This window comes from Rhinoderma darwinii, unplaced genomic scaffold, assembly GCF_050947455.1.
Source record: "Rhinoderma darwinii isolate aRhiDar2 unplaced genomic scaffold, aRhiDar2.hap1 Scaffold_518, whole genome shotgun sequence".
NCBI classification, from domain to species: Eukaryota; Metazoa; Chordata; class Amphibia; order Anura; family Rhinodermatidae; genus Rhinoderma; species Rhinoderma darwinii.
Genome location: NW_027464066.1, coordinates 285,763 through 308,638, shown reverse-complemented (window position 1 = coordinate 308,638; position 22,876 = coordinate 285,763). Strand labels below are relative to the sequence as shown.

The window sequence follows — 22,876 nt, the reverse complement described above, 5'->3', positions numbered from 1 at the left end:
TGATTTAATCCATAGTCCTATTTAATCTATTGTGAAACAAAATCTAAACGACATAATAAAAAGTCAACCGCACCACGGATTCCCAGACAGTCTGGCACGCTGGTACTAGCGAGGCCTTAAGCTGTGTAACTTCTGCGCTCCGACGAGAGCAGGCACATTCAGCTTAGAATGGCCATTGACATTAAATGCTTTAATCCATAGTCCTTTTTAATCGATTGTGAAACAAAATCTAAACGACATAATAAAAAGTCAACCGCACCACGGATTCCCAGACAGTCTCCCACACTGGTACTAGCGAGGCCTTAAGCTGTGTAACTTCTGCGATCTGACGAGAGCAGGGACATTCAGCTTAGAATGGCCATTGACATTAAATGCTTTAATACATAGTCCTTTTTAATCGATTGTGAAACAAAATCTAAACGACATAATAAAAAGTCAACCGCACCACGGATTCCCAGACAGTCTCCCACACTGGTACTAGCGAGGCCTTAGGCTGTGTAACTTCTGCGATCTAACGAGAGCAGGCACATTCAGCTTAGAATGGCCATTGACATTAAATGCTTTAATCCATAGTCCTTTTTAATCGATTGTGAAACAACATCTAAACGACATAATAAAAAGTCAACCGCACCACGGATTCCCAGACAGTCTCCCACACTGGTACTAGCGAGGCCTTAAGCTGTGTAACTTCTGCGATCTGACGAGAGCAGGCACATTCAGCTTAGAATGGCCATTGACATTAAAAGCCTTAATCCATAGTCCTATTTAATCTATTGTGAAACAAAATCTAAACAACATAATAAAAAGTCAACCGCACCACGGATTCCCAGACAGTCTCCCACACTGGTACTAGCGAGGCCTTAAGCTGTGTAACTTCTGCGATCTGACGAGAGCAGGGACATTCAGCTTAGAATGTCCATTGACATTAAATGCTTTAATACATAGTCCTTTTTAATCGATTGTGAAACAAAATCTAAACGACATAATAAAAATTCAACCGCACCACGGATTCCCAGACAGTTTCCCACACTGGTACTAGCGAGACCTTAAGCTGTGTAACTTCTGCGTTCTGACGAGAGCAGGCACATTCAGCTTAGAATGGCCATTGACGTTAAATGCTTTAATCCATAGTCCTATTTAATCTATTGTGAAACAAAATCTAAACGACATAATAAAAAGTCAGCCGCACCACATATTCCCAGACAGTCTCCTACACTGGTACTAGCGAGGCCTTAAGCTGTGTAACTTCTGCGATGTGACGAGAGCAGGCACATTCAGCTTAGAATGGCCATAGACATTAAATGCTTTCATCCATAGTCCTTTTTAATCGATTGTGAAACAAAATCTAAACGACATAATAAAAAGTCAACCGCACCACGGATTCCCAGACAGTCTCCCACACTGGTACTAGCGAGGCCTTAAGCTGTGTAACTTCTGCGATCTGACGAGAGCAGGGACATTCAGCTTAGAATGGCTATTGACATCAAATGCTTTAATCCATAGTCCTTTTTAATCGATTGTGAAACAAAATCTAAACGACATAATAAAAATTCAACCGCACCACGGATTCCCAGACAGTCTCCCACACTGGTACTAGCGAGGCCTTAAGCTGTGTAACTTCTGCGATCTGACGAGAGCAGGCACATTCAGCTTAGAATGGCCATTGACGTTAAATGCTTTAATCCATAGTCATATTTAATCTATTGTGAAACAAAATGTAAACGACATAATAAAAAGTCAACCGCAACACGGATTCCCAGACAGTCTCCCACACTGGTACTAGCGAGGCCTTAAGCTGTGTAACTTCTGCGTTCTGACGAGAGCAGGCACATTCAGCTTAGAATGGCCATTGACGTTAAATTCTTTAATCCATAGTCCTATTTAATCTATTGTAAAACAAAATCTAAACGACATAATAAAAAGTCAACCGCACCACGGATTCCCAGACAGTCTCCCACACTGGTACTAGCAAAGCCTTAAGCTGTGTAACTTCTGCGATCTGACGAGAGCAGGCACATTCAGCTTAGAATGGCCATTGACATTAAATGCTTTAATCCATAGTCCTTTTTAATCGATTGTGAAACAAAATCTAAACGACATAATAAAAATTCAACCGCACCACAGATTCCCAGACAGTCTCCCACACTGGTACTAGCGAGGCCTTAAGCTGTGTAACTTCTGCGATCTGACGAGAGGAGGCACATTCAGCTTAGAATGGCCATTGACGTTAAATGCTTTAATCCATAGTCCTATTTAATCTATTGTGAAACAAAATCTAAACGACATAATAAAAAGTCAACCGCACCACGGATTCCCAGACAGTCTCCCACACTGGTACTAGCGAGGCGTTAAGCTGTGTAACTTCTGCGATCTAACGAGAGCAGGCACATTCAGCTTAGAATGGCCATTGACATTAAATGCTTTAATCCATAGTCCTTTTTAATCGATTGTGAAACAAAATCTAAACGACATAATAAAAAGTCTACCGCACCAAGGATTCCCAGACAGTCTCCCACACTGGTACTAGCGAGGCCTTAAGCTGTGTAACTTCTGCGATCTGACGAGAGCAGGTACATTCAGCTTAGAATGGCCATTGACATTAAAAGCCTTAATCCACAGTCCTATTTAATCTATTGTGAAACAAAATCTAAACAACATAATAAAAAGTCAACCGCACCACGGATTCCCAGACAGTCTCCCACACTGGTACTAGCGAGGCCTTAAGCTGTGTAACTTCTGCGATCTAACGAGAGCAGGCACACTCAGCTTAGAATGGCCATTGACATTAAATGCATTAATCCATAGTCCTTTTTAATCGATTGTGAAACAAAATCTAAACGACATAATAAAAAGTCAACCGCACCACTGATTCCCAGACAGTCTCCCACACTGGTACTAGAGAGGCCTTAAGCTGTGTAACTTCTGCGATCTGACGAGAGCAGGCACATTCAGCTTAGAATGGCCATTGACATTAAATGCTTTAATCCATAGTCCTTTTTAATCGATTGTGAAACAAAATCTAAACGACATAATAAAAAGTCAACCGCACCACGGATTCCCAGACACTCTCCCACACTGGTACTAGCGAGGCCTTAAGCTGTGTAACTTCTGCGATCTGACGAGAGCAGGCACATTCAGCTTAGAATGGCCATTGACATTAAATGCTTTAATCCATAGTCCTTTTTAATCGATTGTGAAACAAAATCTAAACGACATAATAAAAAGTCAACCGCACCACGGATTCCCAGACAGTCTCCCACACTGGTACTAGCGAGGCCTTAAGCTGTGTAACTTCTGCGATCTGACGAGAGCAGGCACATTCAGCTTAGAATGGCCATTGACATTAAATGCTTTAATCCATAGTCCTTTTTAATCGATTGTGAAACAAAATCTAAACGACATAATAAAAAGTCAACCGCACCACGGATTCCCAGACAGTCTCCCACACTGGTACTAGCGAGGCCTTAAGCTGTGTAACTTCTGCGATCTGACGAGAGCAGGTACATTCAGCTTAGAATGGCCATTGACATTAAATGCTTTAATCCATAGTCCTTTTTAATCGATTGTGAAACAAAATCTAAACGACATAATAAAAATTCAACCGCACCACGGATTCCCAGACAGTCTCCCACACTGGTACTAGCGAGGCCTTAAGCTGTGTAACTTCTGCGATCTGACGAGAGCAGGTACATTCAGCTTAGAATGGCCATTGACATTAAATGCTTTAATCCATAGTCCTTTTTAATCGATTGTGAAACAAAATCTAAACGACATAATAAAAATTCAACCGCACCACGGATTCCCAGACAGTCTCCCACACTGGTACTAGCGAGGCCTTAAGCTGTGTAACTTCTGCGTTCTGACGAGAGCAGGCACATTCAGCTTAGAATGGCCATTGACGTTAAATGCTTTAATCCATAGTCCTATTTAATCTATTGTGAAACAAAATCTAAACGACATAATAAAAAGTCAACCGCACCACGGATTCCCATACAGTCTCCCACACTGGTACTAGCGAGCCCTTAAGCTGTGTAACTTCTGCGATCTGACGAGAGCAGGCACATTCAGCTTAGAATGGCCATTGACGTTAAATGCTTTAATCCATAGTCCTTTTTAATCGATTGTGAAACAAAATCTAAACGACATAATAAAAAGACAACCGCACCACGGATTCCCAGACAGTCTCCCACACTGGTACTAGAGAGGCCTTAAGCTGTGTAACTTCTGCGTTCTGACGAGGGCAGGCACATTCAGCTTAGAATGGCCATTGACGTTAAATGCTTTAATCCATAGTCCTATTTAATCTATTGTGAAACAAAATCTAAACGACATAATAAAAAGTCAACCGCACCACGGATTCCCAGACAGTCTCCCACACTAGTACTAGTGAGGCGTTAAGCTGTGTAACTTCTGCGATCTAACGAGAGCAGGCACATTCAGCTGAGAATGGCCATTGACATTAAATGCTTTAATCCATAGTCCTTTTTAATCGATTGTGAAACAACATCTAAACGACATAATAAAAAGTCAACCGCACCACGGATTCCCAGACAGTCTCCCACACTGGTACTAGCGAGGCCTTAAGCTGTGTAACTTCTGCAATCTGACGAGAGCAGGCACATTCAGCTTAGAATGGCCATTGACAATAAATGCTTTAATCCATAGTCCTATTTAATCTATTGTGAAACAACATCTAAACAACATAATAAAAAGTCAACCGCACCACGGATTCCCAGACAGTCTCCCACACTGGTACTAGCGAGGCCTTAAGCTGTGTAACTTCTGCGATTTGACGAGAGCAGGCACATTCAGCTTAGAATGGCCATTGACATTAAAAGCCTTAATCCATAGTCCTATTTAATCTATTGTGAAACAAAATCTAAACAACATAATAAAAAGTCAACCGCACCACGGATTCCCAGACAGTCTCTCACACTGGTACTAGCGAGGCCTTAAGCTGTGTAACTTCTGCGATCTGACGAGAGCAGGGACATTCAGCTTAGAATGGCCATTGACATTAAATGCTTTAATACATAGTCCTTTTTAATCGATTGTGAAACAAAATCTAAACGACATAATAAAAATTCAACCGCACCACGGATTCCCAGACAGTTTCCCACACTGGTACTAGCGAGGCCTTAAGCTTTGTAACTTCTGCGTTCTGACGAGAGCATGCACATTCAGCTTAGAATGGCCATTGACGTTAAATGCTTTAATCCATAGTCCTATTTAATCTATTGTGAAACAAAATCTAAACGACATAATAAAAAGTCAACCGCACCACGGATTCCCAGACAGTCTCCCACACTGGTACTAGCAAAGCCTTAAGCTGTGTAACTTCTGCGATCTGTCGAGAGCAGGCACATTCAGCTTAGAATGGCCATTGACATTAAATGCTATAATCCATAGTCCTTTTTAATTGATTGTGAAACAAAATCTAAACGACATAATAAAAAGTCAACCGCACCACGGATTCCCAGACAGTCTCCCACACTGGTACTAGCGAGGCCTTAAACTGTGTAACTTCTGCAGTCTGACGAGAGCAGGCACATTCAGCTTAGAATGGCCATTGACATTAAATGCTTTAATCCATAGTCCTTTTTAATCGATTGTGAAACAAAATCTAAACAACATAATAAAAAGTCAACCACACCACGGATTCCCAGACAGTCTCCCACACTGGTACTAGCGAGGCCTTAAGCTGTGTAACTTCTGCGATCCGACGAGAGCAGGCACATTCAGCTTAGAATGGCCATTGACATTAAATGCTTTAATCCATAGTCCTTTTTAATCGATTGTGAAACAAAATCTAAACGACATAATAAAAATTCAACCGCACCACGGAATCCCAGACAGTCTCCCACACAGGTACTAGCGAGGCCTTAAGCTGTGTAACTTCTGCGATCTGATGAGAGCAGGCACATTCAGCTTAGAATGGCCATTGACGTTAAATGCTTTAATCCATAGTCCTATTTAATCTATTGTGAAACAAAATCTACTGACATAATAAAAAGTCAACCGCACCACGGATTCCCAGACAGTCTCCCACACTGGTACTAGCGAGACCTTAAGCTGTGTAACTTCTGCGATCTGACGAGAGCAGGGACATTCAGCTTAGAATGGCCATTGACGTTAAATGCTTTAATCCATAGTCCTATTTAATCTATTGTGAAACAAAATCTAAACGACATAATAAAAAGTCAACTGCACCACGGATTCCCAGACAGTCTCCCACACTGGTACTAGCAAGGCCTTAAGCTGTGTAACTTCTGCGATCTGACAAGAGCAGGCACATTCAGCTTAGAATGGCCATTGACATTAAATGCGTTAATCCATAGTCCTTTTTAATTGATTGTGAAACAAAATCTAAACGACATAATAAAAAGTCAAATGCACCACGGATTCCCAGACAGTCTCCCACACTGGTACTAGCGAGGCCTTAAGCTGTGTAACTTCTGTGATCTGACGAGAGCAGGCACATTCAGCTTAGAATGGCCATTGACAATAAATGCTTTAATCCATAGTCCTTTTTAATCGATTGTGAAACAAAATCTAAACGACATAATAAAAATTCAGCCGCACCACGGATTCCCAGACAGTCTCCCACACTGGTACTAGCGAGGCCTTAAGCTGTGTAACTTCTGCGATCCGACGAGAGCAGGCACATTCAGCTTAGAATGGCCATTGACATTAAATGCTTTAATCCATAGTCCTTTTTAATCGATTGTGAAACAAAATCTAAACAACATAATAAAAAGTCAACCGCACCACGGATTCCCAGACAGTCTCCCACACTGGTACTAGCGAGGCCTTAAGCTGTGTAACTTCTGCGATCTGACGAGAGCAGGGACATTCGGCTTAGAATGGCCATTGACATCAAATGCTTTAATCCATAGTCCTTTTTAATCGATTGTGAAACAAAATCTAAACGACATAATAAAAATTCAACCGCACCACGGATTCCCAGACAGTCTCCCACAGTGGTATTAGCGAGGCCTTAAGCTGTGTAACTTCTGCGATCTGACGAGAGCAGGCACAATCAGCTTAGAATGGCCATTGACGTTAAATGCTTTAATCCATAGTCCTATTTAATCTATTGTGAAACAAAATCTAAACGACATAATAAAAAGTCAACCGCACCACGGATTCCCAGACAGTCTCCCACACTGGTACTAGCGAGGCGTTAAGCTGTGTAACTTCTGCGATCTAACGAGAGCAGGCACATTCAGCTTAGAATGGCCATTGACATTAAATGCTTTAATCCATAGTCCTTTTTAATCGATTGTGAAACAACATCTAAACGACATAATCAAAAGTCAACCGCACCACGGATTCCCAGACAGTCTCCCACGCTGGTACTAGCGAGGCCTTAAGCTGTGTAACTTCTGCGATCTGACGAGAGCAGGCACATTCAGCTTAGAATGGCCATTGACATTAAAAGCCTTAATCCATAGTCCTATTTAATCTATTGTGAAACAAAATCTAAACAACATAATAAAAAGTCAACCGCACCACGGATTCCCAGACAGTCTCCCACACTGGTACTAGCGAGGCCTTAAGCTGTGTAACTTCTGCGATCTGACGAGAGCAGGGACATTCAGCTTAGAATGGCCATTGACATTAAATGCTTTAATCCATAGTCCTTTTTAATTGATTGTGAAACAAAATCTAAACGACATAATAAAAAGTCAACCGCACCACGGATTCCCAGACAGTCTCCCACACTGGTACTAGCGAGGCCTTAAGCTGTGTAACTTCTGCAGTCTGACGAGAGCAGGCACATTCAGCTTAGAATGGCCATTGACAATAAATGCTTTAATCCATAGTCCTATTTAATCTATTGTGAAACAACATAATAAAAAGTCAACCGCACCACGGATTCCCAGACAGTCTCCCACACTGGTACTAGCGAGGCCTTAAGCTGTGTAACTTCTGCGATTTGACGAGAGCAGGCACATTCAGCTTAGAATGGCCATTGACATTAAAAGCCTTAATCCATAGTCCTATTTAATCTATTGTGAAACAAAATCTAAACAACATAATAAAAAGTCAACCGCACCACGGATTCCCAGACAGTCTCCCACACTGGTACTAGCGAGGCCTTAAGCTGTGTAACTTCTGCGATCTGACGAGAGCAGGGACATTCAGCTTAGAATGGCCATTGACATTAAATGCTTTAATACATAGTCCTTTTTAATCGATTGTGAAACAAAATCTAAACGACATAATAAAAAGTCAACCGCACCACGGATTCCCAGACAGTCTCCCACACTGGTACTAGCGAGGCCTTAAGCTATGTAACTTCTGCGTTCTGATGAGAGCAGGCACATTCAGCTTAGAATGGCCATTGACGTTAAATGCTTTAATCCATAGTCCTATTTAATCTATTGTGAAACAAAATCTAAACGACATAATAAAAAGTCAACCGCACCACGGATTCCCAGACAGTCTCCCACACTGGTACTAGCGAGGCCTTAAGCTGTGTAACTTCTGCGATCTGACGAGAGCAGGCACATTCAGCTTAGAATGGCCATTGACATTAAATGCTTTAATCCATAGTCCTTTTTAATCGATTGTGAAACAAAATCTAAACAACATAATAAAAATTCAACCGCACCACGGATTCCCAGACAGTCTCCCACACTGGTACTAGCGAGGCCTTAAGCGGTGTAACTTCTGCGATCTGACGAGAGCAGGCACATTCAGCTTAGAATAGCCATTGACATTAAAAGCCTTAATCCATAGTCCTATTTAATCTATTGTGAAACAAAATCTAAACAAGATAATAAAAAGTCAACCGCACCACGCATTCCCAGACAGTCTCCCACACTGGTACCAGCGAGGCCTTAAGCTGTGTAACTTCTGCGATCTGACGAGAGCAGGGACATTCAGCTTAGAATAGCCATTGACATGAAAGGCTTTAATCCATAGTCCTTTTTAATCGATTGTGAAACAAAATCTAAACGACATAATAAAAACTCAACCGCACCACAGATTCCCAGACAGTCTCCCACACTGGTACTAGCGAGGCCTTAAGCTGTGTAACTTCTGCGTTCGGACGAGAGCAGGCACATTCAGCTTAGAATGGCCATTGACGTTAAATGCTTTAATCCATAGTCCTTTTTAATCGATTGTGAAACAAAATCTAAACGACATAATAAAAAGTCAACCGCACCACGGATTCCCAGACAGTCTCCCACACTGGTACTAGCGAGGCCTTAAGCTGGGTAACTTCTGCGATCTGACGAGAGCAGGCACATTCAGCTTAGAATGGCCATTGACATTAAATGCTTTAATCCATAGTCCTTTTTAATCGATTGTGAAACAAAATCTAAACGACATAATAAAAAGTCAACCGCACCACGGATTCCCAGACAGTCTCCCACACTGGTACTAGCGAGGCCTTAAGCTGTGTAACTTCTGTGATCTGACGAGAGCAGGCACATTCAGCTTAGAATGGCCATTGACATGAAATTCTTTAATCCATAGTCCTTTTTAATCGATTGTGAAACAAAATCTAAACGACATAATAAAAAGTCAACCGCACCACGGATTCCCAGACAGTCTCCCACACTGGTACTAGCGAGGCCTTAACCTGTGTAACTTCTGCGATCTGACGAGAGCAGGTACATTCAGCTTAGAATGGCCATTGACATTAAATGCTTTAATCCATAGTCCTTTTTAATTGATTGTGAAACAAAATCTAAACGACATCATAAAAAGTCAACCGCACCACGGATTCCCAGACAGTCTCCCACACTGGTACTAGCGAGGCCTTAAGTTGTGTATCTTCTGCGTTCGGACGAGAGCAGGCACATTCAGCTTAGAATGGCCATTGACGTTAAATGCTTTAATCCATAGTCCTATTTAATCTATTGTGAAACAAAATCTAAACGACATAATAAAAAGTCAACCGCACCACGGATTCCCAGACAGTCTCCCACACTGGTACTAGCGAGGCCTTAAGCTGTGTAATTTCTGCAATCTGACGAGAGCAGGCACATTCAGCTTAGAATGGCCATTGACGTTAAATGCTTTAATCCATAGTCCTATTTAATCTATTGTGAAACAAAATCTAAACGACATAATAGAAAGTCAACCGCACCACGGATTCCCAGACAGTCTCCCACACTGGTACTAGCGAGGCCTTAAGCTGTGTAACTTCTGCGATCTGACGAGAGCAGGCACATTCAGCTTAGAATGGCCATTGACTTTAAATGCTTTAATCCATAGTCCTTTTTAATCGATTGTGAAACAAAATCTAAACGACATCATAAAAAGTCAACCGCACCACGGATTCCCAGACAGTCTCCCACACTGGTACTAGCGAGGCCTTAAGCTGTGTAACTTCTGCGATCTGACGAGAGCAGGCACATTCAGCTTAGAATGGCCATTGACATTAAAAGCCTTAATCCATAGTCCTATTTAATCTATTGTGAAACAAAATCGAAACAACATAATAAAAAGTCAACCGCACCACGGATTCCCAGACAGTCTCCCACACTGGTATTAGCAGGACTTAAGCTATGTAACTTCTGCGTTCTGACGAGAAGAGGCACATTCAGCTTAGAATGGCCATTGACGTTAAATGCTTTAATCCATAGTCCTTTTTAATCGATTGTGAAACAAAATCTAAACGACATAATAAAAAGTCAACCGCACCACGGATTCCCAGACAGTCTCCCACACTGGTACTAGCGAGGCCTTAAGCTGTGTAACTTCTGCGATCTGACGAGAGCAGGCACATTCAGCTTAGAATGGCCATTGACATTAAATGCTTTAATCCATAGTCCTTTTTAATCGATTGTGAAACAAAATCTAAACGACATAATAAAAATTCAACAGCACCACGAATTCCCAGACAGTCTCCCACACTGGTACTTGCGAGGCCTTAAGCTGCGTAACTTCTGCGATCTGACGAGAGCAGGCACATTCAGCTTAGAATGGCCATTGACGTTAAATGCTTTAATCCATAGTCCTATTTAATCTATTGTGAAACAAAATCTAAACAACATAATAAAAAGTCAACCGCACCACGGATTCCCAGACAGTCACCCACACTGGTACTAGCGAGGCGTTAAGCTGTGTAACTTCTGCGATCTAACGAGAGCAGGCACATTCAGCTTAGAATGGCCATTGACAATAAAAGCCTTAATCCATAGTCCTATTTAATCTATTGTGAAACAAAACCTAAACAACATAATAAAAAGTCAACCGCACCACGCATTCCTAGACAGTCTCCCACACTCGTACCAGCGAGGCCTTAAGCTGTGTAACTTCTGCGATCTGACGAGAGCAGGGACATTCAGCTTAGAATTGCCATTGACATTAAAGGCTTTAATCCATAGTCCTTTTTAATCGATTGTGAAACAAAATCTAAACAACATAATAAAAACTCAACCGCACCACAGATTCCCAGACAGTCTCCCACACTGGTACTAGCGAGGCCTTAAGCTGTGTAACTTCTGCGTTCGGACGAGAGCAGGCACATTCAGCTTAGAATGGCCATTGACGTTAAATGCTTTAATCCATAGTTCTATTTAATCTATTGTGAAACAATCTAAACGACATAATAAAAAGTTAACCGCACCACGGATTCCCAGACAGTCTCCCACACTGGTACTAGCGAGGCCTTAAGCTGTGTAACTTCTGCGATCTGACGAGAGCAGGCACATTCAGCTTGGAATGGCCATTGACATTAAATGCTTTAATCCATAGTCCTTTTTAATCTATTGTGAAACAAAATCTAAACGACATAATAAAAAGTCAACCGCACCACGGATTCCCAGACAGTCTCCCACACTGGTACTAGCGAGGCGTTAAGCTGTGTAACTTCTGCGATCTAACGAGAGCAGGCACATTCAGCTTAGAATGGCCATTGACTTTAAATGCTTTAATCCATAGTCCTTTTTAATCGATTGTGAAACAAAATCTAAACGACATAATAAAAAGTCAACCGCACCACGGATTCCCAGACAGTCTCCCACACTGGTACTAGCGAGGCCTTAAGCTGTGTAACTTCTGCGATCTGACGAGAGCAGGCACATTCAGCTTAGAATGGCCATTGACATTAAAAGCCTTAATCCATAGTCCTATTTAATCTATTGTGAAACAAAATCTAAACAACATAATAAAAAGTCAACCGCATCACGGATTCCCAGACAGTCTCCCACACTGGTATTAGCGAGGACTTAAGCTATGTAACTTCTGCGTTCTGACGAGAGCAGGCACATTCAGCTTAGAATGGCCATTGCCGTTAAATGCTTTAATCCATAGTCCTTTTTAATCGATTGTGAAACAAAATCTAAACGACATAATAAAAAGACAACCGCACCACGGATTCCCAGACAGTCTCCCACACTGGTACTAGCGAGGCCTTAAGCTGTGTAACTTCTGCGATCTGACGAGAGCAGGCACATTCAGCTTCGAATGGCCATTGACATTAAATGCTTTAATCCATAGTCCTTTTTAATCGATTGTGAAACAAAATCTAAACGACATAATAAAAATTCAACAGCACCACGAATTCCCAGACAGTCTCCCACACTGGTCCTTGCGAGGCCTTAAGCTGTGTAACTTCTGCGATCTGACGAGAGCAGGCACATTCAGCTTAGAATGGCCATTGACGTTAAATGCTTTAATCCATAGTCCTATTTAATCTATTGTGAAACAAAATCTAAACAACATAATAAAAAGTCAACCGCACCACGGATTCCCAGACAGTCACCCACACTGGTACTAGCGAGGCGTTAAGCTGTGTAACTTCTGCGATCTAAAGAGAGCAGGCACATTCAGCTTAGAATGGCCATTGACATTAAAAGCCTTAATCCATAGTCCTATTTAATCTATTGTGAAACAAAACCTAAACAACATAATAAAAAGTCAACCGCACCACGCATTCCCAGACAGTCTCCCACACTGGTACCAGCGAGGCCTTAAGCTGTGTAACTTCTGCGATCTGACGAGAGCAGGGACATTCAGCTTAGAATGGCCATTGACATTAAAGGCTTTAATCCATAGTCCTTTTTAATCGATTGTGAAACAAAATCTAAACGACATAATAAAAAGTCAACCGCACCACGGATTCCCAGACAGTCTCCCACACTGGTACTAGCGAGGCCTTAAGCTGTGTAACTTCTGTGATCTGACGAGAGCAGGCACATTCAGCTTAGAATGGCCATTGACATGAAATTCTTTAATCCATAGTCCTTTTTAATCGATTGTGAAACAAAATCTAAACGACATAATAAAAAGTCAACCACACCACGGATTCCCAGACAGTCTCCCACACTGGTACTAGCGAGGTCTTAACCTGTGTAACTTCTGCGATCTGACGAGAGCAGGTACATTCAGCTTAGAATGGCCATTGACATTAAATGCTTTAATCCATAGTCCTTTTTAATTGATTGTGAAACAAAATCTAAACGACATCATAAAAAGTCAACCGCACCACGGATTCCCAGACAGTCTCCCACACTGGTACTAGCGAGGCCTTAAGTTGTGTATCTTCTGCGTTCGGACGAGAGCAGGCACATTCAGCTTAGAATGGCCATTGACGTTAAATGCTTTAATCCATAGTCCTATTTAATCTATTGTGAAACAAAATCTAAACGACATAATAAAAAGTCAACCGCACCACGGATTCCCAGACAGTCTCCCACACTGGTACTAGCGAGGCCTTAAGCTGTGTAATTTCTGCAATCTGACGAGAGCAGGCACATTCAGCTTAGAATGGCCATTGACGTTAAATGCTTTAATCCATAGTCCTATTTAATCTATTGTGAAACAAAATCTAAACGACATAATAGAAAGTCAACCGCACCACGGATTCCCAGACAGTCTCCCACACTGGTACTAGCGAGGCCTTAAGCTGTGTAACTTCTGCGATCTGACGAGAGCAGGCACATTCAGCTTAGAATGGCCATTGACTTTAAATGCTTTAATCCATAGTCCTTTTTAATCGATTGTGAAACAAAATCTAAACGACATCATAAAAAGTCAACCGCACCACGGATTCCCAGACAGTCTCCCACACTGGTACTAGCGAGGCCTTAAGCTGTGTAACTTCTGCGATCTGACGAGAGCAGGGACATTCAGCTTAGAATGGCCATTGACATTAAATGCTTTAATCCATAGTCCTTTTTAATTGATTGTGAAACAAAATCTAAACGACATAATAAAAAGTCAACCGCACCACGGATTCCCAGACAGTCTCCCACACTGGTACTAGCGAGGCCTTAAGCTGTGTAACTTCTGCAGTCTGACGAGAGCAGGCACATTCAGCTTAGAATGGCCATTGACAATAAATGCTTTAATCCATAGTCCTATTTAATCTATTGTGAAACAACATAATAAAAAGTCAACCGCACCACGGATTCCCAGACAGTCTCCCACACTGGTACTAGCGAGGCCTTAAGCTGTGTAACTTCTGCGATTTGACGAGAGCAGGCACATTCAGCTTAGAATGGCCATTGACATTAAAAGCCTTAATCCATAGTCCTATTTAATCTATTGTGAAACAAAATCTAAACAACATAATAAAAAGTCAACCGCACCACGGATTCCCAGACAGTCTCCCACACTGGTACTAGCGAGGCCTTAAGCTGTGTAACTTCTGCGATCTGACGAGAGCAGGGACATTCAGCTTAGAATGGCCATTGACATTAAATGCTTTAATACATAGTCCTTTTTAATCGATTGTGAAACAAAATCTAAACGACATAATAAAAAGTCAACCGCACCACGGATTCCCAGACAGTCTCCCACACTGGTACTAGCGAGGCCTTAAGCTATGTAACTTCTGCGTTCTGATGAGAGCAGGCACATTCAGCTTAGAATGGCCATTGACGTTAAATGCTTTAATCCATAGTCCTATTTAATCTATTGTGAAACAAAATCTAAACGACATAATAAAAAGTCAACCGCACCACGGATTCCCAGACAGTCTCCCACACTGGTACTAGCGAGGCCTTAAGCTGTGTAACTTCTGCGATCTGACGAGAGCAGGCACATTCAGCTTAGAATGGCCATTGACATTAAATGCTTTAATCCATAGTCCTTTTTAATCGATTGTGAAACAAAATCTAAACAACATAATAAAAATTCAACCGCACCACGGATTCCCAGACAGTCTCCCACACTGGTACTAGCGAGGCCTTAAGCGGTGTAACTTCTGCGATCTGACGAGAGCAGGCACATTCAGCTTAGAATAGCCATTGACATTAAAAGCCTTAATCCATAGTCCTATTTAATCTATTGTGAAACAAAATCTAAACAAGATAATAAAAAGTCAACCGCACCACGCATTCCCAGACAGTCTCCCACACTGGTACCAGCGAGGCCTTAAGCTGTGTAACTTCTGCGATCTGACGAGAGCAGGGACATTCAGCTTAGAATAGCCATTGACATGAAAGGCTTTAATCCATAGTCCTTTTTAATCGATTGTGAAACAAAATCTAAACGACATAATAAAAACTCAACCGCACCACAGATTCCCAGACAGTCTCCCACACTGGTACTAGCGAGGCCTTAAGCTGTGTAACTTCTGCGTTCGGACGAGAGCAGGCACATTCAGCTTAGAATGGCCATTGACGTTAAATGCTTTAATCCATAGTCCTTTTTAATCGATTGTGAAACAAAATCTAAACGACATAATAAAAAGTCAACCGCACCACGGATTCCCAGACAGTCTCCCACACTGGTACTAGCGAGGCCTTAAGCTGGGTAACTTCTGCGATCTGACGAGAGCAGGCACATTCAGCTTAGAATGGCCATTGACATTAAATGCTTTAATCCATAGTCCTTTTTAATCGATTGTGAAACAAAATCTAAACGACATAATAAAAAGTCAACCGCACCACGGATTCCCAGACAGTCTCCCACACTGGTACTAGCGAGGCCTTAAGCTGTGTAACTTCTGTGATCTGACGAGAGCAGGCACATTCAGCTTAGAATGGCCATTGACATGAAATTCTTTAATCCATAGTCCTTTTTAATCGATTGTGAAACAAAATCTAAACGACATAATAAAAAGTCAACCGCACCACGGATTCCCAGACAGTCTCCCACACTGGTACTAGCGAGGCCTTAACCTGTGTAACTTCTGCGATCTGACGAGAGCAGGTACATTCAGCTTAGAATGGCCATTGACATTAAATGCTTTAATCCATAGTCCTTTTTAATTGATTGTGAAACAAAATCTAAACGACATCATAAAAAGTCAACCGCACCACGGATTCCCAGACAGTCTCCCACACTGGTACTAGCGAGGCCTTAAGTTGTGTATCTTCTGCGTTCGGACGAGAGCAGGCACATTCAGCTTAGAATGGCCATTGACGTTAAATGCTTTAATCCATAGTCCTATTTAATCTATTGTGAAACAAAATCTAAACGACATAATAAAAAGTCAACCGCACCACGGATTCCCAGACAGTCTCCCACACTGGTACTAGCGAGGCCTTAAGCTGTGTAATTTCTGCAATCTGACGAGAGCAGGCACATTCAGCTTAGAATGGCCATTGACGTTAAATGCTTTAATCCATAGTCCTATTTAATCTATTGTGAAACAAAATCTAAACGACATAATAGAAAGTCAACCGCACCACGGATTCCCAGACAGTCTCCCACACTGGTACTAGCGAGGCCTTAAGCTGTGTAACTTCTGCGATCTGACGAGAGCAGGCACATTCAGCTTAGAATGGCCATTGACTTTAAATGCTTTAATCCATAGTCCTTTTTAATCGATTGTGAAACAAAATCTAAACGACATCATAAAAAGTCAACCGCACCACGGATTCCCAGACAGTCTCCCACACTGGTACTAGCGAGGCCTTAAGCTGTGTAACTTCTGCGATCTGACGAGAGCAGGCACATTCAGCTTAGAATGGCCATTGACATTAAAAGCCTTAATCCATAGTCCTATTTAATCTATTGTGAAACAAAATCGAAACAACATAATAAAAAGTCAACCGCACCACGGATTCCCAGACAGTCTCCCACACTGGTATTAGCAGGACTTAAGCTATGTAACTTCTGCGTTCTGACGAGAAGAGGCACATTCAGCTTAGAATGGCCATTGACGTTAAATGCTTTAATCCATAGTCCTTTTTAATCGATTGTGAAACAAAATCTAAACGACATAATAAAAAGTCAACCGCACCACGGATTCCCAGACAGTCTCCCACACTGGTACTAGCGAGGCCTTAAGCTGTGTAACTTCTGCGATCTGACGAGAGCAGGCACATTCAGCTTAGAATGGCCATTGACATTAAATGCTTTAATCCATAGTCCTTTTTAATCGATTGTGAAACAAAATCTAAACGACATAATAAAAATTCAACAGCACCACGAATTCCCAGACAGTCTCCCACACTGGTACTTGCGAGGCCTTAAGCTGCGTAACTTCTGCGATCTGACGAGAGCAGGCACATTCAGCTTAGAATGGCCATTGACGTTAAATGCTTTAATCCATAGTCCTATTTAATCTATTGTGAAACAAAATCTAAACAACATAATAAAAAGTCAACCGCACCACGGATTCCCAGACAGTCACCCACACTGGTACTAGCGAGGCGTTAAGCTGTGTAACTTCTGCGATCTAACGAGAGCAGGCACATTCAGCTTAGAATGGCCATTGACATTAAAAGCCTTAATCCATAGTCCTATTTAATCTATTGTGAAACAAAACCTAAACAACATAATAAAAAGTCAACCGCACCACGCATTCCTAGACAGTCTCCCACACTCGTACCAGCGAGGCCTTAAGCTGTGTAACTTCTGCGATCTGACGAGAGCAGGGACATTCAGCTTAGAATTGCCATTGACATTAAAGGCTTTAATCCATAGTCCTTTTTAATCGATTGTGAAACAAAATCTAAACAACATAATAAAAACTCAACCGCACCACAGATTCCCAGACAGTCTCCCACACTGGTACTAGCGAGGCCTTAAGCTGTGTAACTTCTGCGTTCGGACGAGAGCAGGCACATTCAGCTTAGAATGGCCATTGACGTTAAATGCTTTAATCCATAGTTCTATTTAATCTATTGTGAAACAATCTAAACGACATAATAAAAAGTTAACCGCACCACGGATTCCCAGACAGTCTCCCACACTGGTACTAGCGAGGCCTTAAGCTGTGTAACTTCTGCGATCTGACGAGAGCAGGCACATTCAGCTTGGAATGGCCATTGACATTAAATGCTTTAATCCATAGTCCTTTTTAATCTATTGTGAAACAAAATCTAAACGACATAATAAAAAGTCAACCGCACCACGGATTCCCAGACAGTCTCCCACACTGGTACTAGCGAGGCGTTAAGCTGTGTAACTTCTGCGATCTAACGAGAGCAGGCACATTCAGCTTAGAATGGCCATTGACTTTAAATGCTTTAATCCATAGTCCTTTTTAATCGATTGTGAAACAAAATCTAAACGACATAATAAAAAGTCAACCGCACCACGGATTCCCAGACAGTCTCCCACACTGGTACTAGCGAGGCCTTAAGCTGTGTAACTTCTGCGATCTGACGAGAGCAGGCACATTCAGCTTAGAATGGCCATTGACATTAAAAGCCTTAATCCATAGTCCTATTTAATCTATTGTGAAACAAAATCTAAACAACATAATAAAAAGTCAACCGCATCACGGATTCCCAGACAGTCTCCCACACTGGTATTAGCGAGGACTTAAGCTATGTAACTTCTGCGTTCTGACGAGAGCAGGCACATTCAGCTTAGAATGGCCATTGCCGTTAAATGCTTTAATCCATAGTCCTTTTTAATCGATTGTGAAACAAAATCTAAACGACATAATAAAAAGACAACCGCACCACGGATTCCCAGACAGTCTCCCACACTGGTACTAGCGAGGCCTTAAGCTGTGTAACTTCTGCGATCTGACGAGAGCAGGCACATTCAGCTTCGAATGGCCATTGACATTAAATGCTTTAATCCATAGTCCTTTTTAATCGATTGTGAAACAAAATCTAAACGACATAATAAAAATTCAACAGCACCACGAATTCCCAGACAGTCTCCCACACTGGTCCTTGCGAGGCCTTAAGCTGTGTAACTTCTGCGATCTGACGAGAGCAGGCACATTCAGCTTAGAATGGCCATTGACGTTAAATGCTTTAATCCATAGTCCTATTTAATCTATTGTGAAACAAAATCTAAACAACATAATAAAAAGTCAACCGCACCACGGATTCCCAGACAGTCACCCACACTGGTACTAGCGAGGCGTTAAGCTGTGTAACTTCTGCGATCTAAAGAGAGCAGGCACATTCAGCTTAGAATGGCCATTGACATTAAAAGCCTTAATCCATAGTCCTATTTAATCTATTGTGAAACAAAACCTAAACAACATAATAAAAAGTCAACCGCACCACGCATTCCCAGACAGTCTCCCACACTGGTACCAGCGAGGCCTTAAGCTGTGTAACTTCTGCGATCTGACGAGAGCAGGGACATTCAGCTTAGAATGGCCATTGACATTAAAGGCTTTAATCCATAGTCCTTTTTAATCGATTGTGAAACAAAATCTAAACGACATAATAAAAAGTCAACCGCACCACGGATTCCCAGACAGTCTCCCACACTGGTACTAGCGAGGCCTTAAGCTGTGTAACTTCTGTGATCTGACGAGAGCAGGCACATTCAGCTTAGAATGGCCATTGACATGAAATTCTTTAATCCATAGTCCTTTTTAATCGATTGTGAAACAAAATCTAAACGACATAATAAAAAGTCAACCACACCACGGATTCCCAGACAGTCTCCCACACTGGTACTAGCGAGGTCTTAACCTGTGTAACTTCTGCGATCTGACGAGAGCAGGTACATTCAGCTTAGAATGGCCATTGACATTAAATGCTTTAATCCATAGTCCTTTTTAATTGATTGTGAAACAAAATCTAAACGACATCATAAAAAGTCAACCGCACCACGGATTCCCAGACAGTCTCCCACACTGGTACTAGCGAGGCCTTAAGTTGTGTATCTTCTGCGTTCGGACGAGAGCAGGCACATTCAGCTTAGAATGGCCATTGACGTTAAATGCTTTAATCCATAGTCCTATTTAATCTATTGTGAAACAAAATCTAAACGACATAATAAAAAGTCAACCGCACCACGGATTCCCAGACAGTCTCCCACACTGGTACTAGCGAGGCCTTAAGCTGTGTAATTTCTGCAATCTGACGAGAGCAGGCACATTCAGCTTAGAATGGCCATTGACGTTAAATGCTTTAATCCATAGTCCTATTTAATCTATTGTGAAACAAAATCTAAACGACATAATAGAAAGTCAACCGCACCACGGATTCCCAGACAGTCTCCCACACTGGTACTAGCGAGGCCTTAAGCTGTGTAACTTCTGCGATCTGACGAGAGCAGGCACATTCAGCTTAGAATGGCCATTGACTTTAAATGCTTTAATCCATAGTCCTTTTTAATCGATTGTGAAACAAAATCTAAACGACATCATAAAAAGTCAACCGCACCACGGATTCCCAGACAGTCTCCCACACTGGTACTAGCGAGGCCTTAAGCTGTGTAACTTCTGCGATCTGACGAGAGCAGGCACATTCAGCTTAGAATGGCCATTGACATTAAATGCTTTAATCCATAGTCCTTTTTAATCGATTGTGAAACAAAATCTAAACGACATAATAAAAATTCAACAGCACCACGAATTCCCAGACAGTCTCCCACACTGGTACTTGCGAGGCCTTAAGCTGCGTAACTTCTGCGATCTGACGAGAGCAGGCACATTCAGCTTAGAATGGCCATTGACGTTAAATGCTTTAATCCATAGTCCTATTTAATCTATTGTGAAACAAAATCTAAACAACATAATAAAAAGTCAACCGCACCACGGATTCCCAGACAGTCACCCACACTGGTACTAGCGAGGCGTTAAGCTGTGTAACTTCTGCGATCTAACGAGAGCAGGCACATTCAGCTTAGAATGGCCATTGACATTAAAAGCCTTAATCCATAGTCCTATTTAATCTATTGTGAAACAAAACCTAAACAACATAATAAAAAGTCAACCGCACCACGCATTCCTAGACAGTCTCCCACACTCGTACCAGCGAGGCCTTAAGCTGTGTAACTTCTGCGATCTGACGAGAGCAGGGACATTCAGCTTAGAATTGCCATTGACATTAAAGGCTTTAATCCATAGTCCTTTTTAATCGATTGTGAAACAAAATCTAAACAACATAATAAAAACTCAACCGCACCACAGATTCCCAGACAGTCTCCCACACTGGTACTAGCGAGGCCTTAAGCTGTGTAACTTCTGCGTTCGGACGAGAGCAGGCACATTCAGCTTAGAATGGCCATTGACGTTAAATGCTTTAATCCATAGTTCTATTTAATCTATTGTGAAACAATCTAAACGACATAATAAAAAGTTAACCGCACCACGGATTCCCAGACAGTCTCCCACACTGGTACTAGCGAGGCCTTAAGCTGTGTAACTTCTGCGATCTGACGAGAGCAGGCACATTCAGCTTGGAATGGCCATTGACATTAAATGCTTTAATCCATAGTCCTTTTTAATCTATTGTGAAACAAAATCTAAACGACATAATAAAAAGTCAACCGCACCACGGATTCCCAGACAGTCTCCCACACTGGTACTAGCGAGGCGTTAAGCTGTGTAACTTCTGCGATCTAACGAGAGCAGGCACATTCAGCTTAGAATGGCCATTGACTTTAAATGCTTTAATCCATAGTCCTTTTTAATCGATTGTGAAACAAAATCTAAACGACATAATAAAAAGTCAACCGCACCACGGATTCCCAGACAGTCTCCCACACTGGTACTAGCGAGGCCTTAAGCTGTGTAACTTCTGCGATCTGACGAGAGCAGGCACATTCAGCTTAGAATGGCCATTGACATTAAAAGCCTTAATCCATAGTCCTATTTAATCTATTGTGAAACAAAATCTAAACAACATAATAAAAAGTCAACCGCATCACGGATTCCCAGACAGTCTCCCACACTGGTATTAGCGAGGACTTAAGCTATGTAACTTCTGCGTTCTGACGAGAGCAGGCACATTCAGCTTAGAATGGCCATTGCCGTTAAATGCTTTAATCCATAGTCCTTTTTAATCGATTGTGAAACAAAATCTAAACGACATAATAAAAAGACAACCGCACCACGGATTCCCAGACAGTCTCCCACACTGGTACTAGCGAGGCCTTAAGCTGTGTAACTTCTGCGATCTGACGAGAGCAGGCACATTCAGCTTCGAATGGCCATTGACATTAAATGCTTTAATCCATAGTCCTTTTTAATCGATTGTGAAACAAAATCTAAACGACATAATAAAAATTCAACAGCACCACGAATTCCCAGACAGTCTCCCACACTGGTCCTTGCGAGGCCTTAAGCTGTGTAACTTCTGCGATCTGACGAGAGCAGGCACATTCAGCTTAGAATGGCCATTGACGTTAAATGCTTTAATCCATAGTCCTATTTAATCTATTGTGAAACAAAATCTAAACAACATAATAAAAAGTCAACCGCACCACGGATTCCCAGACAGTCACCCACACTGGTACTAGCGAGGCGTTAAGCTGTGTAACTTCTGCGATCTAAAGAGAGCAGGCACATTCAGCTTAGAATGGCCATTGACATTAAAAGCCTTAATCCATAGTCCTATTTAATCTATTGTGAAACAAAACCTAAACAACATAATAAAAAGTCAACCGCACCACGCATTCCCAGACAGTCTCCCACACTGGTACCAGCGAGGCCTTAAGCTGTGTAACTTCTGCGATCTGACGAGAGCAGGGACATTCAGCTTAGAATGGCCATTGACATTAAAGGCTTTAATCCATAGTCCTTTTTAATCGA

At 42.0% G+C, this 22,876-nt stretch overlaps 111 pseudogenes; all 111 read right to left on the bottom strand.

The window, feature by feature from the left end:
- Positions 1–247: 247 nt before the first annotated feature.
- On the bottom strand, positions 248–366 carry LOC142721370 (5S ribosomal RNA; annotated as a pseudogene).
- A 67-nt stretch (positions 367–433) lies between these two features.
- Positions 434–552, bottom strand: LOC142721475 (5S ribosomal RNA; annotated as a pseudogene).
- A 67-nt stretch (positions 553–619) lies between these two features.
- On the bottom strand, positions 620–738 carry LOC142721755 (5S ribosomal RNA; annotated as a pseudogene).
- Positions 739–805: 67 nt separating this feature from the next.
- Positions 806–924, bottom strand: LOC142721522 (5S ribosomal RNA; annotated as a pseudogene).
- A 67-nt stretch (positions 925–991) lies between these two features.
- Positions 992–1,110, bottom strand: LOC142721604 (5S ribosomal RNA; annotated as a pseudogene).
- A 253-nt stretch (positions 1,111–1,363) lies between these two features.
- Positions 1,364–1,482, bottom strand: LOC142721374 (5S ribosomal RNA; annotated as a pseudogene).
- A 67-nt stretch (positions 1,483–1,549) lies between these two features.
- LOC142721430 (5S ribosomal RNA) lies at positions 1,550–1,668 on the bottom strand (annotated as a pseudogene).
- A 67-nt stretch (positions 1,669–1,735) lies between these two features.
- LOC142721478 (5S ribosomal RNA) lies at positions 1,736–1,854 on the bottom strand (annotated as a pseudogene).
- A 67-nt stretch (positions 1,855–1,921) lies between these two features.
- Positions 1,922–2,040, bottom strand: LOC142721466 (5S ribosomal RNA; annotated as a pseudogene).
- Positions 2,041–2,293: 253 nt separating this feature from the next.
- LOC142721595 (5S ribosomal RNA) lies at positions 2,294–2,412 on the bottom strand (annotated as a pseudogene).
- A 67-nt stretch (positions 2,413–2,479) lies between these two features.
- On the bottom strand, positions 2,480–2,598 carry LOC142721460 (5S ribosomal RNA; annotated as a pseudogene).
- Positions 2,599–2,665: 67 nt separating this feature from the next.
- On the bottom strand, positions 2,666–2,784 carry LOC142721416 (5S ribosomal RNA; annotated as a pseudogene).
- Positions 2,785–2,851: 67 nt separating this feature from the next.
- On the bottom strand, positions 2,852–2,970 carry LOC142721341 (5S ribosomal RNA; annotated as a pseudogene).
- Positions 2,971–3,037: 67 nt separating this feature from the next.
- On the bottom strand, positions 3,038–3,156 carry LOC142721526 (5S ribosomal RNA; annotated as a pseudogene).
- Positions 3,157–3,223: 67 nt separating this feature from the next.
- LOC142721743 (5S ribosomal RNA) lies at positions 3,224–3,342 on the bottom strand (annotated as a pseudogene).
- Positions 3,343–3,409: 67 nt separating this feature from the next.
- On the bottom strand, positions 3,410–3,528 carry LOC142721342 (5S ribosomal RNA; annotated as a pseudogene).
- Positions 3,529–3,595: 67 nt separating this feature from the next.
- On the bottom strand, positions 3,596–3,714 carry LOC142721380 (5S ribosomal RNA; annotated as a pseudogene).
- A 67-nt stretch (positions 3,715–3,781) lies between these two features.
- LOC142721396 (5S ribosomal RNA) lies at positions 3,782–3,900 on the bottom strand (annotated as a pseudogene).
- A 67-nt stretch (positions 3,901–3,967) lies between these two features.
- On the bottom strand, positions 3,968–4,086 carry LOC142721603 (5S ribosomal RNA; annotated as a pseudogene).
- A 67-nt stretch (positions 4,087–4,153) lies between these two features.
- On the bottom strand, positions 4,154–4,272 carry LOC142721572 (5S ribosomal RNA; annotated as a pseudogene).
- A 67-nt stretch (positions 4,273–4,339) lies between these two features.
- Positions 4,340–4,458, bottom strand: LOC142721641 (5S ribosomal RNA; annotated as a pseudogene).
- A 67-nt stretch (positions 4,459–4,525) lies between these two features.
- Positions 4,526–4,644, bottom strand: LOC142721420 (5S ribosomal RNA; annotated as a pseudogene).
- A 67-nt stretch (positions 4,645–4,711) lies between these two features.
- LOC142721508 (5S ribosomal RNA) lies at positions 4,712–4,830 on the bottom strand (annotated as a pseudogene).
- A 67-nt stretch (positions 4,831–4,897) lies between these two features.
- On the bottom strand, positions 4,898–5,016 carry LOC142721529 (5S ribosomal RNA; annotated as a pseudogene).
- A 253-nt stretch (positions 5,017–5,269) lies between these two features.
- LOC142721609 (5S ribosomal RNA) lies at positions 5,270–5,388 on the bottom strand (annotated as a pseudogene).
- Positions 5,389–5,455: 67 nt separating this feature from the next.
- On the bottom strand, positions 5,456–5,574 carry LOC142721556 (5S ribosomal RNA; annotated as a pseudogene).
- A 67-nt stretch (positions 5,575–5,641) lies between these two features.
- LOC142721457 (5S ribosomal RNA) lies at positions 5,642–5,760 on the bottom strand (annotated as a pseudogene).
- Positions 5,761–5,827: 67 nt separating this feature from the next.
- Positions 5,828–5,946, bottom strand: LOC142721629 (5S ribosomal RNA; annotated as a pseudogene).
- Positions 5,947–6,012: 66 nt separating this feature from the next.
- LOC142721474 (5S ribosomal RNA) lies at positions 6,013–6,131 on the bottom strand (annotated as a pseudogene).
- Positions 6,132–6,198: 67 nt separating this feature from the next.
- Positions 6,199–6,317, bottom strand: LOC142721528 (5S ribosomal RNA; annotated as a pseudogene).
- Positions 6,318–6,384: 67 nt separating this feature from the next.
- On the bottom strand, positions 6,385–6,503 carry LOC142721570 (5S ribosomal RNA; annotated as a pseudogene).
- A 67-nt stretch (positions 6,504–6,570) lies between these two features.
- LOC142721644 (5S ribosomal RNA) lies at positions 6,571–6,689 on the bottom strand (annotated as a pseudogene).
- Positions 6,690–6,756: 67 nt separating this feature from the next.
- Positions 6,757–6,875, bottom strand: LOC142721473 (5S ribosomal RNA; annotated as a pseudogene).
- A 67-nt stretch (positions 6,876–6,942) lies between these two features.
- Positions 6,943–7,061, bottom strand: LOC142721663 (5S ribosomal RNA; annotated as a pseudogene).
- A 67-nt stretch (positions 7,062–7,128) lies between these two features.
- On the bottom strand, positions 7,129–7,247 carry LOC142721594 (5S ribosomal RNA; annotated as a pseudogene).
- A 67-nt stretch (positions 7,248–7,314) lies between these two features.
- On the bottom strand, positions 7,315–7,433 carry LOC142721768 (5S ribosomal RNA; annotated as a pseudogene).
- A 67-nt stretch (positions 7,434–7,500) lies between these two features.
- Positions 7,501–7,619, bottom strand: LOC142721369 (5S ribosomal RNA; annotated as a pseudogene).
- Positions 7,620–7,686: 67 nt separating this feature from the next.
- LOC142721486 (5S ribosomal RNA) lies at positions 7,687–7,805 on the bottom strand (annotated as a pseudogene).
- Positions 7,806–7,861: 56 nt separating this feature from the next.
- Positions 7,862–7,980, bottom strand: LOC142721507 (5S ribosomal RNA; annotated as a pseudogene).
- Positions 7,981–8,047: 67 nt separating this feature from the next.
- Positions 8,048–8,166, bottom strand: LOC142721368 (5S ribosomal RNA; annotated as a pseudogene).
- Positions 8,167–8,233: 67 nt separating this feature from the next.
- LOC142721339 (5S ribosomal RNA) lies at positions 8,234–8,352 on the bottom strand (annotated as a pseudogene).
- A 67-nt stretch (positions 8,353–8,419) lies between these two features.
- Positions 8,420–8,538, bottom strand: LOC142721730 (5S ribosomal RNA; annotated as a pseudogene).
- A 67-nt stretch (positions 8,539–8,605) lies between these two features.
- On the bottom strand, positions 8,606–8,724 carry LOC142721640 (5S ribosomal RNA; annotated as a pseudogene).
- Positions 8,725–8,791: 67 nt separating this feature from the next.
- Positions 8,792–8,910, bottom strand: LOC142721555 (5S ribosomal RNA; annotated as a pseudogene).
- A 67-nt stretch (positions 8,911–8,977) lies between these two features.
- Positions 8,978–9,096, bottom strand: LOC142721449 (5S ribosomal RNA; annotated as a pseudogene).
- Positions 9,097–9,163: 67 nt separating this feature from the next.
- LOC142721376 (5S ribosomal RNA) lies at positions 9,164–9,282 on the bottom strand (annotated as a pseudogene).
- A 67-nt stretch (positions 9,283–9,349) lies between these two features.
- Positions 9,350–9,468, bottom strand: LOC142721442 (5S ribosomal RNA; annotated as a pseudogene).
- Positions 9,469–9,535: 67 nt separating this feature from the next.
- Positions 9,536–9,654, bottom strand: LOC142721350 (5S ribosomal RNA; annotated as a pseudogene).
- Positions 9,655–9,721: 67 nt separating this feature from the next.
- LOC142721499 (5S ribosomal RNA) lies at positions 9,722–9,840 on the bottom strand (annotated as a pseudogene).
- Positions 9,841–9,907: 67 nt separating this feature from the next.
- Positions 9,908–10,026, bottom strand: LOC142721413 (5S ribosomal RNA; annotated as a pseudogene).
- Positions 10,027–10,093: 67 nt separating this feature from the next.
- On the bottom strand, positions 10,094–10,212 carry LOC142721718 (5S ribosomal RNA; annotated as a pseudogene).
- Positions 10,213–10,279: 67 nt separating this feature from the next.
- LOC142721706 (5S ribosomal RNA) lies at positions 10,280–10,398 on the bottom strand (annotated as a pseudogene).
- A 252-nt stretch (positions 10,399–10,650) lies between these two features.
- On the bottom strand, positions 10,651–10,769 carry LOC142721705 (5S ribosomal RNA; annotated as a pseudogene).
- Positions 10,770–10,836: 67 nt separating this feature from the next.
- LOC142721379 (5S ribosomal RNA) lies at positions 10,837–10,955 on the bottom strand (annotated as a pseudogene).
- Positions 10,956–11,022: 67 nt separating this feature from the next.
- Positions 11,023–11,141, bottom strand: LOC142721543 (5S ribosomal RNA; annotated as a pseudogene).
- A 253-nt stretch (positions 11,142–11,394) lies between these two features.
- Positions 11,395–11,513, bottom strand: LOC142721448 (5S ribosomal RNA; annotated as a pseudogene).
- Positions 11,514–11,578: 65 nt separating this feature from the next.
- On the bottom strand, positions 11,579–11,697 carry LOC142721546 (5S ribosomal RNA; annotated as a pseudogene).
- Positions 11,698–11,764: 67 nt separating this feature from the next.
- Positions 11,765–11,883, bottom strand: LOC142721593 (5S ribosomal RNA; annotated as a pseudogene).
- A 67-nt stretch (positions 11,884–11,950) lies between these two features.
- On the bottom strand, positions 11,951–12,069 carry LOC142721704 (5S ribosomal RNA; annotated as a pseudogene).
- Positions 12,070–12,322: 253 nt separating this feature from the next.
- LOC142721538 (5S ribosomal RNA) lies at positions 12,323–12,441 on the bottom strand (annotated as a pseudogene).
- A 67-nt stretch (positions 12,442–12,508) lies between these two features.
- Positions 12,509–12,627, bottom strand: LOC142721600 (5S ribosomal RNA; annotated as a pseudogene).
- Positions 12,628–12,694: 67 nt separating this feature from the next.
- Positions 12,695–12,813, bottom strand: LOC142721615 (5S ribosomal RNA; annotated as a pseudogene).
- A 67-nt stretch (positions 12,814–12,880) lies between these two features.
- LOC142721493 (5S ribosomal RNA) lies at positions 12,881–12,999 on the bottom strand (annotated as a pseudogene).
- Positions 13,000–13,066: 67 nt separating this feature from the next.
- On the bottom strand, positions 13,067–13,185 carry LOC142721441 (5S ribosomal RNA; annotated as a pseudogene).
- A 67-nt stretch (positions 13,186–13,252) lies between these two features.
- On the bottom strand, positions 13,253–13,371 carry LOC142721516 (5S ribosomal RNA; annotated as a pseudogene).
- A 67-nt stretch (positions 13,372–13,438) lies between these two features.
- On the bottom strand, positions 13,439–13,557 carry LOC142721497 (5S ribosomal RNA; annotated as a pseudogene).
- Positions 13,558–13,624: 67 nt separating this feature from the next.
- Positions 13,625–13,743, bottom strand: LOC142721412 (5S ribosomal RNA; annotated as a pseudogene).
- A 67-nt stretch (positions 13,744–13,810) lies between these two features.
- On the bottom strand, positions 13,811–13,929 carry LOC142721703 (5S ribosomal RNA; annotated as a pseudogene).
- A 67-nt stretch (positions 13,930–13,996) lies between these two features.
- On the bottom strand, positions 13,997–14,115 carry LOC142721365 (5S ribosomal RNA; annotated as a pseudogene).
- A 67-nt stretch (positions 14,116–14,182) lies between these two features.
- Positions 14,183–14,301, bottom strand: LOC142721485 (5S ribosomal RNA; annotated as a pseudogene).
- Positions 14,302–14,357: 56 nt separating this feature from the next.
- Positions 14,358–14,476, bottom strand: LOC142721506 (5S ribosomal RNA; annotated as a pseudogene).
- A 67-nt stretch (positions 14,477–14,543) lies between these two features.
- LOC142721364 (5S ribosomal RNA) lies at positions 14,544–14,662 on the bottom strand (annotated as a pseudogene).
- Positions 14,663–14,729: 67 nt separating this feature from the next.
- Positions 14,730–14,848, bottom strand: LOC142721338 (5S ribosomal RNA; annotated as a pseudogene).
- A 67-nt stretch (positions 14,849–14,915) lies between these two features.
- Positions 14,916–15,034, bottom strand: LOC142721702 (5S ribosomal RNA; annotated as a pseudogene).
- Positions 15,035–15,101: 67 nt separating this feature from the next.
- LOC142721639 (5S ribosomal RNA) lies at positions 15,102–15,220 on the bottom strand (annotated as a pseudogene).
- A 67-nt stretch (positions 15,221–15,287) lies between these two features.
- LOC142721554 (5S ribosomal RNA) lies at positions 15,288–15,406 on the bottom strand (annotated as a pseudogene).
- A 67-nt stretch (positions 15,407–15,473) lies between these two features.
- Positions 15,474–15,592, bottom strand: LOC142721447 (5S ribosomal RNA; annotated as a pseudogene).
- Positions 15,593–15,659: 67 nt separating this feature from the next.
- On the bottom strand, positions 15,660–15,778 carry LOC142721375 (5S ribosomal RNA; annotated as a pseudogene).
- Positions 15,779–15,845: 67 nt separating this feature from the next.
- LOC142721440 (5S ribosomal RNA) lies at positions 15,846–15,964 on the bottom strand (annotated as a pseudogene).
- Positions 15,965–16,031: 67 nt separating this feature from the next.
- On the bottom strand, positions 16,032–16,150 carry LOC142721349 (5S ribosomal RNA; annotated as a pseudogene).
- Positions 16,151–16,217: 67 nt separating this feature from the next.
- Positions 16,218–16,336, bottom strand: LOC142721496 (5S ribosomal RNA; annotated as a pseudogene).
- A 67-nt stretch (positions 16,337–16,403) lies between these two features.
- Positions 16,404–16,522, bottom strand: LOC142721411 (5S ribosomal RNA; annotated as a pseudogene).
- A 67-nt stretch (positions 16,523–16,589) lies between these two features.
- LOC142721701 (5S ribosomal RNA) lies at positions 16,590–16,708 on the bottom strand (annotated as a pseudogene).
- Positions 16,709–16,775: 67 nt separating this feature from the next.
- LOC142721697 (5S ribosomal RNA) lies at positions 16,776–16,894 on the bottom strand (annotated as a pseudogene).
- A 252-nt stretch (positions 16,895–17,146) lies between these two features.
- Positions 17,147–17,265, bottom strand: LOC142721685 (5S ribosomal RNA; annotated as a pseudogene).
- A 67-nt stretch (positions 17,266–17,332) lies between these two features.
- Positions 17,333–17,451, bottom strand: LOC142721367 (5S ribosomal RNA; annotated as a pseudogene).
- A 67-nt stretch (positions 17,452–17,518) lies between these two features.
- On the bottom strand, positions 17,519–17,637 carry LOC142721541 (5S ribosomal RNA; annotated as a pseudogene).
- A 253-nt stretch (positions 17,638–17,890) lies between these two features.
- LOC142721446 (5S ribosomal RNA) lies at positions 17,891–18,009 on the bottom strand (annotated as a pseudogene).
- A 65-nt stretch (positions 18,010–18,074) lies between these two features.
- Positions 18,075–18,193, bottom strand: LOC142721545 (5S ribosomal RNA; annotated as a pseudogene).
- Positions 18,194–18,260: 67 nt separating this feature from the next.
- Positions 18,261–18,379, bottom strand: LOC142721592 (5S ribosomal RNA; annotated as a pseudogene).
- Positions 18,380–18,446: 67 nt separating this feature from the next.
- Positions 18,447–18,565, bottom strand: LOC142721673 (5S ribosomal RNA; annotated as a pseudogene).
- Positions 18,566–18,818: 253 nt separating this feature from the next.
- LOC142721536 (5S ribosomal RNA) lies at positions 18,819–18,937 on the bottom strand (annotated as a pseudogene).
- Positions 18,938–19,004: 67 nt separating this feature from the next.
- LOC142721598 (5S ribosomal RNA) lies at positions 19,005–19,123 on the bottom strand (annotated as a pseudogene).
- Positions 19,124–19,190: 67 nt separating this feature from the next.
- LOC142721614 (5S ribosomal RNA) lies at positions 19,191–19,309 on the bottom strand (annotated as a pseudogene).
- A 67-nt stretch (positions 19,310–19,376) lies between these two features.
- On the bottom strand, positions 19,377–19,495 carry LOC142721492 (5S ribosomal RNA; annotated as a pseudogene).
- A 67-nt stretch (positions 19,496–19,562) lies between these two features.
- Positions 19,563–19,681, bottom strand: LOC142721438 (5S ribosomal RNA; annotated as a pseudogene).
- Positions 19,682–19,748: 67 nt separating this feature from the next.
- On the bottom strand, positions 19,749–19,867 carry LOC142721515 (5S ribosomal RNA; annotated as a pseudogene).
- Positions 19,868–19,934: 67 nt separating this feature from the next.
- Positions 19,935–20,053, bottom strand: LOC142721495 (5S ribosomal RNA; annotated as a pseudogene).
- A 67-nt stretch (positions 20,054–20,120) lies between these two features.
- LOC142721409 (5S ribosomal RNA) lies at positions 20,121–20,239 on the bottom strand (annotated as a pseudogene).
- Positions 20,240–20,306: 67 nt separating this feature from the next.
- LOC142721661 (5S ribosomal RNA) lies at positions 20,307–20,425 on the bottom strand (annotated as a pseudogene).
- A 67-nt stretch (positions 20,426–20,492) lies between these two features.
- On the bottom strand, positions 20,493–20,611 carry LOC142721649 (5S ribosomal RNA; annotated as a pseudogene).
- Positions 20,612–20,678: 67 nt separating this feature from the next.
- On the bottom strand, positions 20,679–20,797 carry LOC142721354 (5S ribosomal RNA; annotated as a pseudogene).
- A 67-nt stretch (positions 20,798–20,864) lies between these two features.
- On the bottom strand, positions 20,865–20,983 carry LOC142721540 (5S ribosomal RNA; annotated as a pseudogene).
- Positions 20,984–21,236: 253 nt separating this feature from the next.
- On the bottom strand, positions 21,237–21,355 carry LOC142721445 (5S ribosomal RNA; annotated as a pseudogene).
- Positions 21,356–21,420: 65 nt separating this feature from the next.
- LOC142721544 (5S ribosomal RNA) lies at positions 21,421–21,539 on the bottom strand (annotated as a pseudogene).
- A 67-nt stretch (positions 21,540–21,606) lies between these two features.
- LOC142721591 (5S ribosomal RNA) lies at positions 21,607–21,725 on the bottom strand (annotated as a pseudogene).
- A 67-nt stretch (positions 21,726–21,792) lies between these two features.
- On the bottom strand, positions 21,793–21,911 carry LOC142721637 (5S ribosomal RNA; annotated as a pseudogene).
- A 253-nt stretch (positions 21,912–22,164) lies between these two features.
- On the bottom strand, positions 22,165–22,283 carry LOC142721535 (5S ribosomal RNA; annotated as a pseudogene).
- Positions 22,284–22,350: 67 nt separating this feature from the next.
- Positions 22,351–22,469, bottom strand: LOC142721596 (5S ribosomal RNA; annotated as a pseudogene).
- Positions 22,470–22,536: 67 nt separating this feature from the next.
- On the bottom strand, positions 22,537–22,655 carry LOC142721613 (5S ribosomal RNA; annotated as a pseudogene).
- A 67-nt stretch (positions 22,656–22,722) lies between these two features.
- LOC142721491 (5S ribosomal RNA) lies at positions 22,723–22,841 on the bottom strand (annotated as a pseudogene).
- Between the last annotated feature and the right edge of the window lie 35 nt (positions 22,842–22,876).